Source organism: Microchirus variegatus, assembly GCF_963457635.1.
Source record: "Microchirus variegatus genome assembly, chromosome: 16".
NCBI classification, from domain to species: Eukaryota; Metazoa; Chordata; class Actinopteri; order Pleuronectiformes; family Soleidae; genus Microchirus; species Microchirus variegatus.
Genome location: NC_139817.1, coordinates 11,315,398 through 11,328,429, shown reverse-complemented (window position 1 = coordinate 11,328,429; position 13,032 = coordinate 11,315,398).

Here is a 13,032-nt window from a genome sequence, read left to right as displayed (position 1 = left end):
TGTAACATTAAGAGAGACATTTTTTTTTTTTGATCTATTCTGTGAGTTTTAAGTATATTTGTAATACTTTGACTTTTTCTGTCAATAATTAAAGTCTATGTTACTGTCGTTATTACATCACGGGCACGTTGACAGTTTGACGGGTGAGACACCACTTTGTTAATTGGCTCACTCAGCTTTAATCTAGGCTATAACATAAAGGTCAAAGGTCAAAGTGAGCGTTTATCAGAGACTGTGTGCTTCTTGATTCAGGGATTTTTTTCTTGTCTCATCGTGTTGTTGGAAAAATACTTTATTTAAAGCTTTTATGACTTGGGACGATACAAACCCACAGTACAGTAGCTCATGTTAGTTGTGTTCCCCTCTTCGAACAGCAGGTGTCAGTGTTCAGACATGAATCACCCTGTGGACCTGCTCTTTATGTCTTTCAGTGCTTCCACTCAAGGATAAACATTTAGATGGACTTTAGGGGTCGATTTAAACAGCTGCATATCCAAAACACTCCCCGTCCATCCTAATCTACTCAGGCTCATGGAGATTATTAGCACTTATATGCATCGAGCAGAAAGTACATCTATGAATGCTCCATTAATCCATTAATGGGCTAAAACAAACAAACAGTCAAACTATTAAAGAGCCTTTAATTCATTTCATGTTGAAATGAAAGAAACACTTGTGTAGAGTGTGTGTAACCGTTGCCTAAATAAAATACAACTTGGATCTGCATGTGAAATTGAATCCATGGACCCTATCAGCTGTCACGGTCTTGTCAGGTAACCTCCTCCTCCTCCTCTGTGGCTGCTGCAGGTTCCAGGCTCTGAATTATATTAATTCAGAGCAGAGAATTCTTGAGCTTTTATTTAGGACACAGTCAAACAAGGAAGCAGAGATCCATTTTACACACACACGACAAACACCAGACACACTCTTCTGAAAAATGTCAGCTCGTGTTTCAACACCACGACTCCAAATTCCTTCACTTGATGAGGACAATTCCACTGGACTCAAATGTCACTTCAAATCGCTTGTCTTGCAACTCACTGAACACAAGGTGCATCGTCGGGCAAACTTTTGGTCGCCCGGCAACAAAGACCTTCAAAATGCAAAACCCTGGTTGCACTCACAATATAATCATCGTAGAGTCACAGCATAAAAAAGGCAAATGAGATATACTAAACATTTTTGTTGTTGTTTCTCATTTGACCTACATGGATTAAATTTTCAGGTTTGGCTACATACTTTTTTTTAAATTCCCTGTGTCTGGTTTTCTGTCCCTTGTTTCCTTGTTTTTCCTTGTGTGTACTTTGTCATATTTTCCTTCCTGTCCTGTCTTCCTAATATGTTCTGATTATCCTTACTGTTAGTCTCTGTGTTGTGTCTTTGTTGCTGTAGTTTTTGAGGTTTCTCTGTTTGGTTTTTTTCACTTTTTGCCTCTTCTGCAACCTGTGTGTGGGACAACAACAACAAAAAAAACCACTACACTTTTCCACTTAATTTGAACATGAATCCAAAACACACAAACAAGGTTTATTTGATTCTCTGTAAGATAGTAGGACTCAGTTTTGTGAGCGATGTGTTTTATTTTGAAAAAGTAATTAAATCCTTCAATTATTTCCCGCCAAATTGTTTATGAACACACTCTGGAAACTTTGACCAAGTTTCAAAAAACTCCAAACTGAGGAGTTAAAGGTGCATTATGTAATAAATCTAAAGCAACTGGCCATAAAATCCATAAAATGTCACAGAGACTCAGGAATAATGTTCATATAACAAACTGAACTCACCAACAACAACAGTACAGACAAAATATTTGCATTAAAAAAAATATTTTGCAGATTGCAAATCATGTTTGTGTTTTGAAATCATGCTTTGGCATGTGGCGCCACCTACCGCCATCTACCAATCATTGCAGTCAGTAGAGTCTCAGCTAACGAGCAACCACGGGTTGCCAGTTAGGTCAAAAAACAAAAACTAAAAGACCTCTGTATTTTGAATTTGAATGTAGTAACTGTTTTTGGCCACATTCTTACATATGGCACCTTTAATTATGTTTACAGTACAATATGTATGTGCTACACAAATGTAAGTCTTAGTCTTAATTTAATCAGGCAGTCTAATTAAAATCAATATCTATTATACAAGAGAGACCAAAAATAGGACAAAGAACAATTATAAAACACAAATAACAATATCATAGATTAGGAAAAGCACTGACAAGAACCATAAAATCACCAATGAGAATGCAACAGTCTGACAACAGTTTGGGTCTCATTCCATATTAATGAAGCATTAAAAAAGTCACTTGACAACTCATTCTGACTCATTTAAGTGTTCTTCCAATGGCACAGGAGTGTGAGTGAGGCTAACTGGTTATCAAGGTGTTGCATGGTGAAGGGCATTGTTCTCAGGTGACAAACGTTTGCTAAGTGATTCATTTTAAGATTTAGAACGACATTTGTGTGAGAACAATTGAATTGTGCTCACATAATTTAAGCAATTTGAGAGTTTGGAGTCATAAAAGTGCACACATTGCAATTTTTTGCAGCTATTGAGCCTCTCTTTGTGGATATATGTGAGGGGGAAACTGTCAAATTATGTCCGTGAGTCAGTTTTAATCAAGTGCAGCTGATGACGCGGATGCGCTCTGACAGGCGCGTCACCGTGGATCAGGTGCGTCCCCGTCGTGGTGCGTGGATGAGCGCGCGGCAAGTGCACCTGACTGCAGCGCGCAGATCGAGGAGTGGCTCAACGTGGGTGGCGCTAAACGTGAAGTTAAACGTTTGACTCCGCCCGTTGCGCGAGTGACATCTGGTGGCGGAGATCAGGCAGCACATACTCAAACGTCAATGCTGTATAATAACAATAAATATATATATATTATATTATATAATTTATTATAGTATATTATATTATATAATATTAGATTTTATTATTGAATTATTTAAATGCAATATTATTTAATTTATTATATTATATATATAGCAAGAGATAATATAAATATATAATTGTTGTTTTGTAAATCCCTTTTTAAACTACAAGCATTTATTAATGGATTAAAATATTATTTACAAGTTGTTGCTATAATTTCAATTTTTATTACCATTTACAACGGCAAATTAATAACATCTTGTATTACTTTTTCTGTGACACCTGCAGTCCTCTATACTCACAATTCACGTACTTCTTACGGCTTCTAACTTATGTATACAGTACATATGCACATATATATGTACTGTACATAGACACATACACATATACACATGTTTTTTACACTCAATTATATTAGCTAAGTCAAATGAACCAAAGACAGAAGACTTTGCATCAATGATTTTTATTAATAAATCTCCCTATCCTCCCTCCCGTGGAGGATAAAACAGTAGACGATGGATGGAATTTACTCCCAGACGTTTGATCTGTAAATAGAAAAAGGTAGATGTTATAGCTTAATCAAGTACATTTCTCAAGCGTTCCATGAATGCTTTACAATGGCAAGTATCAAGGTATTTCGCTCTCCTGGTGGTATGATCAAACAAGTTACCTTTCATGGTGCTCGGGCCCTAATAAAGGTTGCAGAAGGATGAAAACATTGAAATAAGAAACACCCACAACAGGCAACATACCCCGTTCCCTGTTCAAGGTCTGTCCTGTTCTCTGCTTCCTCTAGAAAGATAACAAATTGTGGTTGTTATAGGCACAATAACAATGAAAGATGTAAACAAGATCAGTAGCTGATTTTAAGTATACTTGTTAAATGAAAATGGAGAAATGATTGTAAAACCACCTATACAACATAGATGGATGTGTGTACAATACTGCTGTAAACGATACCTGATACTGAATAGCACATTTTCTTTGGAGGGACAGCTTCCAAATCCTGAAATAAGTGGGGGGATTATGCTTTAGTCTGCAAGCAATAGTTGACTACAAGACTAATTAATTGCTGTGACCTCTCACCTGTTGCCCTCTTTGCTGCCGTCGTCTCTTTCTCTCCTGCAGTCTTTCCTCTTCAGGCCTTGGTGATTTAATGACAACATACATTCACCATGAAAACATTCACGTTGGTCTATTGACAGTGAGTACATGTTTTTTTGTGATGCCATTCTAAAGTGTGATATTGAGGGCACTTACGGCATTGGGAAGTTCTGCAGCAGCACAAGACACCACCATCTCCGGATTTGCAGCATGTTTTCCTTTGAAGAAGGAAATGTAGGAAGATTTCAATATGTTTTCAAAAATAACAACTTACTAAAAGCAATGTGTCACAATTTACACTTACCTCTCTGAAATCGCAACTGGCCCCCATTACAATGTACAGAGCGTACTGTATGTGAAGAGGTACTGGTTAATATAATGTCATGCATATTCCCCCCAGGATACATTTTTTAAAATCCAAATTGATCTCTTTTGATTGTAGCAATCAACATTTTATAGGTCTAATAATATAATAGGTCTTACCATCAAAACAAACACGCCACAGTTGTTGGAGAAAAATTGCTTTGTTAGGCCCTGAGGTGTGAACAACGTATTTTAATAAAAAGTGGCAAGAAAATATTAAAATGGCAGCAAATGCTATTATGTAATGTCTCACCTGGACATCATCCACACCAAGCTCCCTCCAGGGCCCAGGAGATAGGCTGTGAGCAATGTGCCTGTTCAAATAGTAAGCAGAAGTAAATAAAAGTAACTCGACGACAAGGAACTTTTGATTGAAAAGCATGCATAAACGCTTGGAACAAAGCTTGAACTGAATAAAGAAGAGGTTGTAAATTCAAATAAAAAGTTTTCATAACGGGCTTAAACAGAACTGCCCCACTGGAGATATAAGAGAGAATAAGATACAGAGTTCTGTTCTCATCTGTTTAAGGAATTAAAATAGTTTGAATATGTAATGTAATATTTTAGATCAAATGAAAACAGAACCATTTATTAAAACAAACAAAAGGACAAGTGGTTTAAAACAGAACTACCACTGTCCAGATAGGATGCTGTGAGGTGCCCTAAAAACCTGAAGAGAGGGGTTCTACTTTCATCTCTCCAACCGCTGTCACAGAGGGGATCTAGAAAGAAAATCTCTCTAGCCTGTGGCCTCAGTATCTGTTAAATGTTCACATTCAAATATAACAATACATTGACTTGTGGAATGTTTCTGAAATCCCAACATAGCTGACAAGCATTCAATTATAGCAAAACATTAAAATGCAAAGAGCATCTATGTTGTGTAAGTAAAAAAATAGAAGGAAACATAAAAGGTATTTACACAGAGTATCCAATGTCCAGGTACAAACACTGGCAGAAGAATCCACTCCAGACTGGCTGCATTGACCTGTAAAAAGACATCAATAGCTGAATATTAAATGCTCAAACTTTACTCAATAAAGCAAAATGTTTAAACAAATTACCGGCAGATGATCCATGGGGTTCCTCGATGATGGTGGGAACCAAGAGGAAATCACGTAGCTGTCTCCAGCAAACACATTTTCTGCTCTCTGTAACAGAGATAGTTTACTAAATCTCTTACTGTAAAAATATATTGACTATTGAACTAGACTATCCAATCCATTTGAATTAAATATTCCATGAGTGGGGGCCTGTGCGGGAGCCTCTGAATGCTGAGTGGGGGCCTGGGCGGGAGCCTCTGAATGCTGAGTGGGGGCCTCTGGGGAAAAGAATAGACATACAGTAAGGCACAACATCATTTAAAACCCAGATAAAACATAACTTTTACCATCTGAAAGGTACATGTACAGGTTGTGTGTGTGTGTGTGTGTTTTTACCACATTTCCTTCATCAGGGATGGCCTCAGGAAGAGGAATGATATCAGCCTGGGCTTGACAAGAGGCGTCCATTACACCTGTCATGCACACACACGCAACATATACACACACACACACACACAGTCAATAAAAGTAACTGTAGGTAACAAATGGACACGGAGAATGAAGGGATGTATCTCAATTATTGATTACCTTCTTTATTTCTCTCACACTAGGGTTTTATTATATTATATTCTAGGGTAGAAACACATAAATACAGCGCATTAGATACTGTGTTTATATACCTGGATTTTCTACTTGAAAATTGCCAAAAACACCACCTGAATGCTATTATTCACACGAGATAAACATGAGGCTTAAGTAACAAGTTACTTGCATGAATAGTTCTATTATCAACTTGCTCGTTTATCCATAAATTAGTTAATAATTTACACGAACAACGAACGGCAACTTACCTCGTGGCAGAAAAGCGCGCAATAAGGGAGTTACGTTCTCCCTCTTACGCCTGGTATTGGGAAAGTGAGTAAGTGGCCCAACGTGGGTGGAGTCAAACGTCGTTTAGCTCCACCCACGTTGAGCCACTCCTCGATCTGCGGGCTGCAGCCAGGGGTTACTCGCGCGCGGTCAGTAACCTGTTAATCTGTGGGAGTGTCTTGTTTTATTCAAGGCGCAAACTCAACGCAAACCACTCCCAATCAGCTGTTTCCTCAAAGAGCAGAAGAAAACTTTTCCTCCCTCCCTTCTTCACTCCAGTGTAACTGTGACGGTGAACCGGTGGTGAAGTGGACGCCACCGCGTTCCGTCGTGGGATTTGACTTTTCCTTTTGTTAAATCGAGATAATCCCGGCAACAGGTGGTGGTCAGTATGTCCTTTGCGGATCCGCAGTGGTGTCCCACCAGCGTCCAGGTAACGGTTCTCCAAGCCAGAGGCCTCAGGAGTAAGGGCAAAAGCGGCACCAACGATGCGTACGCGGTCATGCAAGTGGGCAAGGAGAAGTTCCAGACCTCGGTGGTGGAGAAGAGCGTGGCTCCGGTGTGGAAAGAGGAGGCGACTTTCGACCTGCCGCAGAGCGGAGGAGGAGGAGGAGGAGGAGGAAAGGGCACCCTGCATGTCCATGTCCTGCACCGGGCCTTGGTGGGTCCAGACAAAGCCCTCGGACATGCTGTCGTCGACCTGTTGTGTCTCAGTGAAGACAAAACCCGCAACAAAACAGAGTAAGTCCACACAGCAGCAGCAGCAGCAGGGCTGCAGCGACTTAGGGACACTGAGGGGCCCCCAAATATTTGCTCATTTTATTTTTCCTGCATTTATAACATATTATGTGCATATGTTTCCACTTTAGGGTTTGAAATGCGTTGTTGGGTTTTACAGAAGTAACACAAACACGTGTCTTTATGAGGGGGGAGAAAGAAAAAAAACCCTGAAACAAACCTCTGTGGACTTTGAGAGAATGAGTGCTTTACAAACTTCAGTTTCCAGACAGAAAAGTTTGTCTATCAGTGAGATGAGGCAGGGTTACAAAATGAGGAGTAAGAAAGGAGTGGAAAATGGCAGCATGTGCTGTGGCACACTAGTTGAAATCAGTATTTGAAAACTTCATACAACAGTACTTAAAAAAACTTGTCCCTTAATTGATTTTCTTGGACCCTGCAGGGGAGTAAATGCTGGCTCTGACATTGTGAAATTACAGAAAGCAAGGGAACGCCATTTCCCTTTTAATATTTCCACTTTTCAAAAGTGGAAATATATACACACACACACACACACACACACACACACACACACTGAGCCATGCATCACAACACATATCCACTCTGGTGGGTTTGACTTATGAATGTTGCCCACTCTCTCGCTCTACTGCGGCTTAAGGGATTTGTTCCCTTGGTTGCAGCCTTCAAAGATGCCAATCAGCATTACTTACCCTCAATTTTCACTGGCTTAACTTGACCATGACATGCATGTTTCTCAAAAGAAACCTTGTATTTTATTATTATTATTATTATTATTATTATTATTATTGTACTGCAATGGCACATGGCAAAATACGTGAAGTAGATAAATGAACTATTTAAAATATCACCCAACTTTTAACGCACTGTTCCCATGATGACATTTTAAGGAGGAAATAATGCATGTTCAAAGAAAAGGTAATCCGCAAAAAAACCACAATATGAATAATCCTGCCACCGTTTCATGGTTTTACTTTTCCAGCATTGAACAGTGTTTGGGTATTTTAGTCTCTGACCATGTGAGTGGTATTAAATGAAAGCAGACGGCATACCAGAATCACTGGGGTTTTTTTTCAGAGAAGCTTTTAAATGAGTTATTCCTTGAAAATGCCACGTCTCTCACTCATCTGTCTCCTGCTCAGGTTTGTCTCTCGTCCAACTGTTTGACCTGAGAAAAATCACGAGAGGCCGAGCCTCACCTGGCTGCAGTGCAACGCTGCGTTATGAATCATGCATAGTTTTGGGCTCGTGATGTGCACTCGTCTGACCACGTTTGCCCACTCAGAACTTACACCGCTGCTTTATTTTAGCACATGCATAGAGTTCATACACTGAATATTTCTGTAGTAGTTGTTGTCGATGGGGTTATTTTTTTTGTCAGCAAACACGCTGGTGTTGTGTCAGCACTCTGTTTGTTTTTTTTCTTTTTGTGTGAATGCACCTCCTGAGGTTTGAATCCAACTTTAACCTCGCATTCCTGACAGTCTTATCAGTGACAAACAAACACTGGTGACATCAGGGACAGTTCTCAAAGGTCTTTTTTTTTACCAGAGAGAGAGAGAGAGAGAGAGAGCCATTGTAGCTGTGCTGCTGTACGTCACATGTCACAAATGCTGCCAGTATAACAACTTTACTATTCAAGCTTCACAGTGTTTATCAAACTCTGGAGAAATCATCCAACGGCGTTCTGTCAAAGCCCATTTTAAAGGTCTTGTGTGTAACCTTTACGAGGGAACACGGTATGCGTGTAGACGTCGGAAAGCTGCCTTCTTGTGCCGTCCGTGTTTCTACAGCAGCCCTGATGGACAAAACACAAAACCAGCGTTACTTTAATAATGCCAACTGTTTCTGAAAGCTGAGAAGTTGCAGGTCAAAGTCCACATGTGTGGTTATTACGGTAATTTCACTCCCGCTGTAGGAGGAAGCTGGCGAATCAGCGTCTTTGTTACCAGAGAGGAGAGAGTTGGAAAAACGCCTAAACATACTTTGCATTTTCTGGCCTGTTTTGGGAAATTTAAGACTGAAACAAAATGTTACCTTTAATATGTTTTATACTGTTCAAATTTAACACGCAAAATCTTTTTTTTCTAAATAATGCTTTAACTAAATTGTTAATAGTGTTTTAACATGCAGTACATTATGGTTAAAATAAGCAAAAGAAAAGTCCAGATTGACATTTTGAGGCTTAAGAGTTTATGGGTTAAGGCAGAATCTTACTACACAATTAGACTATTGTAGTTTCCTGATGCACGTGGGAAAGAGAGGACTGAGTGAAGGAGTTCTATTACAATCTGCAGTCTAATTGTTAGTAGTAAAGTCACTAATTCTTATATAATGGACCATTTTAAATACATAATGCTTGCAGAAGACATGGATGTACAATTTGATGCTGTTGGGTCTCTTGTTTTGATGCGATGGAATCATGGTATGGTTGTGTTTTATGTTGGGCACATACCATTATTTTATTTATGTATTATTTTAGTTTATTCGTTTTTCTGAGCATTTGAAATACTGCAAACCTGTGTTGGGTTAAAATGAGTGAGCTGAATTTAGACGGTTTTACAATTACAATTACTAACAATACGTCAGCAATATGACACGTTAACACAGTCATATTGATGTGTTGTCATTGGTCCTTTTAGCAGACATTTGAACATTTTATGAACATATTATTTGTGGGGTTTTTTTATTGGTCAAACTCACATATTTTCTACAAGGACATGTCACAGTCTCTTCACAAACTGACGCAATCTGCTACAAGGACACTGGAGTAACATTTAGTGCTTAGAAACTGAAAGTCACAGTCTGATACCACTTTATTATCAAAATCTGTTAACTGAATAGCTCCTCTGCTGTACAAAATAAAAATGTTTGGGAGGGAAAATAAAACCTTTTCAGAATCGGTACTGAAGCTTTTGTCCAGAACACCGTGTGCTCCGTAAATAGGTCGAACAAAGTCGGCTTTTCCCATCATGCTCCTCTTCCTCACATGTGTGATCTTCTTGTCGAGTGAAATTAGATTAAGACGGAGCGAGAGATAAGGCGACTACTATCCGAGGAAGCTCGCGTACCACTACTGGTACATGTACCCACAGTTTGAGAACCATGGCTCTACAGTAGTGTTGTCATTGCCTTTGCTATAGCACAAGGTTCAATCTGTGGTTTGTGACACTTTTTTTTCTGTGTTGCTCCGACTCCTTTGTTCAGGCTTTAATTTTTTTTGACTCCATGCTTGTGGACCAATACAATCAGCCTCAGAAAACTCTTGGTCTTTGGACATTATCAGTCCACGCTTTGCCGTTGCTTTACTGGTTCAGATCCTCTCCCACACATGCAGCTGTTTTTGTGTGATAAGGGAAAGCTTGAGCCTTTCGGAGGAGGGGGAGGAGGGGGAGGAGGGGGTGCATTGTCTTATCAGCGGGTCAGGTTCAGCAAGGAAGGATGTGTTTTGTGCAGAAGAGCGGGGTTAGGATACATTTACAAAATGTCGAGTCACTTGTTCTCCTCCTCCTCCTCCTCGTCCTGGTTCTGTCTTTACGGCAGAGCAACATACTTTGTTCCATTCACACGGGTAGATTACAGAGTTAAAAGGCATCATCATCATTACCCAGGCATTCCTCCTCCTACATACTGCTGCGTACTACTTCAACAGACTCGAGCTGAAACACTTTTGCAACTTCCCTCCTGATTCAGCTGAAGTAGTTTCTTCTCTTTTTTTTTTTCTTTTTTTTGATAGTGACTTCTGTCAGCATGAGGGAAGTTGGTACGATGGTTGGAAAAAAAGCTTTTGAATTACAGCCTTCTACTATAATATACAATTAGTGTGTGATTTGTTATAGGCTACTTTATTAGATACACAGGACGTCTCACGAGGTGTCACAAGATACTCTTCTTTTTCCCTCCAGACCACTCTCTGTAAACTCTAGAGTTGGTTTTGTGTGAAAATCCCAGTAGATTTGAGATATTCAGACCAGTCTGTCTGAGCCATCAACAACTAGGCAATGTTCACAATCACTTAAATCCCCTTTTTTTCAACTTTCTTTTCGTCTCCATTCCATCCATTTGAACCTCAACAGGTCATCTTGTCCATGGCTACATGCTTTGAACGCACTGACTTCCTGCCATGTGATTGGCTGATTAGATTAGATATTTACAATAACAACCATTTTTGAACAAGTCTACCTTTTATAAAATGGCTTTTTTAGTGGTGTAATCTCATGATAACCATACTGCATGTTATACAAATAGGAATTATCTGAAAAATAATACCAGTCACTTAATTATAAAACAAACTTAAAGGTGCATTATGTAATAAATCTAAAGCAACTGGCCATAACATCCTCCTAATATGTCACAGAGACTCAGGAATAATGTTCATATAACAAACTGAACTCACCAACAACAACAGTACAGCCAAAATATTTGCATACATTTTTTTTTTGGCAGTTTTGAAATCATGTTTTGGCATGTGGCGCCACCTATTGCCGTCTACCAATCATTTCAGTCAGTAGAGTCTCAGCTGCCGAGCAACCACGGTTACATCTGAGCTACAATGTCGGCGAAAACAGAACTTAATAGACCTCGGTATTTTGAATGTGAGTGTAGTAACCGTTTTTGGCCACATTCTTACATATGGTGCCTTTAACTAACAATCATGATGCATCCCTAAGATATCAACAATACTTTCATATCATCCCCAAACCTTTTTCCAAAAACACTCTTTGCATTTTTAGGTACAGTTAACATTTGTTTTTACATAAAAAGTGTGAATAAGAACACCAGAGAGGATTGTGCAACACATATTTTTCGTTACTTTGTGCCAGAAGTTAAGTTTTCACTGCTCGTGGGAAGAAGAATATTATGCACACTGACTGTGTCCAGGTTTTACTTTAGAAATAAAAGCACCGATTGTGGAGAGGTGCTCTGCTGAAGGACAGTCATCGGGCAATTCATTCATATCGAGGCCTGATATTTGCAAAGCACATCCCACAGAACTCGTCAGCAGTAAAGAGCTGAAGAGCTGTGACAGCGTGTGTCTCACCCGTTTCATAAATTCCCTCCTTGGTTTGTTTGCGCTACACATCTGAAGCATTCCTGAGGGAAGAACAGCAGCAGCAGGAGGAGGAGGAGGAGGAGGAGGGATCTCAACATATCTGATTGAGGATCTCTAAGAAAAACACTGCATTTAGCTGTGTTTATTTATATAGTGTATATATCAGGGGAAATGAGATGAATACACAAAATTATTTTTAGATTACAATTCACCTTTAAAAAAGAAAAAAAAGTCCATACAAGCTTAGTCTTTAATTTTGTTTTGTCTTTTTTTCTTTTCTTTTCTTTTTTTTAAAATGAAAGATGCTGATCCACAGCCATATGGCGGAAATGTTCTTTACACACAGTCCCTTACTCATTTCCTCAGGATTTCAGATGGGCTTGTTTGTTCAGCGGTGAGCTGACCACAGATTTCTGCCCGATAGGCACTTTTTTATGCTGACTCTTCCTTTTTGGTCGTTCTTTCAAATGCTCGCTCTGAGACTCGGACCGTGACACAGGTGCACAAGCAGCACCAAGTGGACACAGGCTCGCCCGAGTCCGTTTTTAGCCTTTTGTACGTTTTCATTTCAGCAGTTTAAGCTTTGAGATTCATAACTGGAAGAAGAAAAAAACTACATTGCATTCTTAATGTTGTTAATACTGGTGTGGAAATGTGAGTTTGCACTGTACAAACATTCATAAATTGTCGACATGAGCGGCTGCTGCACACAGAGCAGTATTTAAAAAAAAAAAGAGGAAAATCTTTCCTTCATGGTGAGTTTGTTGGTTGTGCTTAAATTATCGCAGACTTTCCAAGAACATTGGAGTTGCTGTTGAGTCACTTTCCATTTTACCGCAGCATTGATCATAGTTTCCACAGAGACACGAGGAGGAGACTGAACATTTATGTATGATTCTCAGTTTAGTTTTTATCTAGTTTTAGACAAATACACGCAGATAGTGATCATTTAAGAAGATTTTTTTTATACTTTGT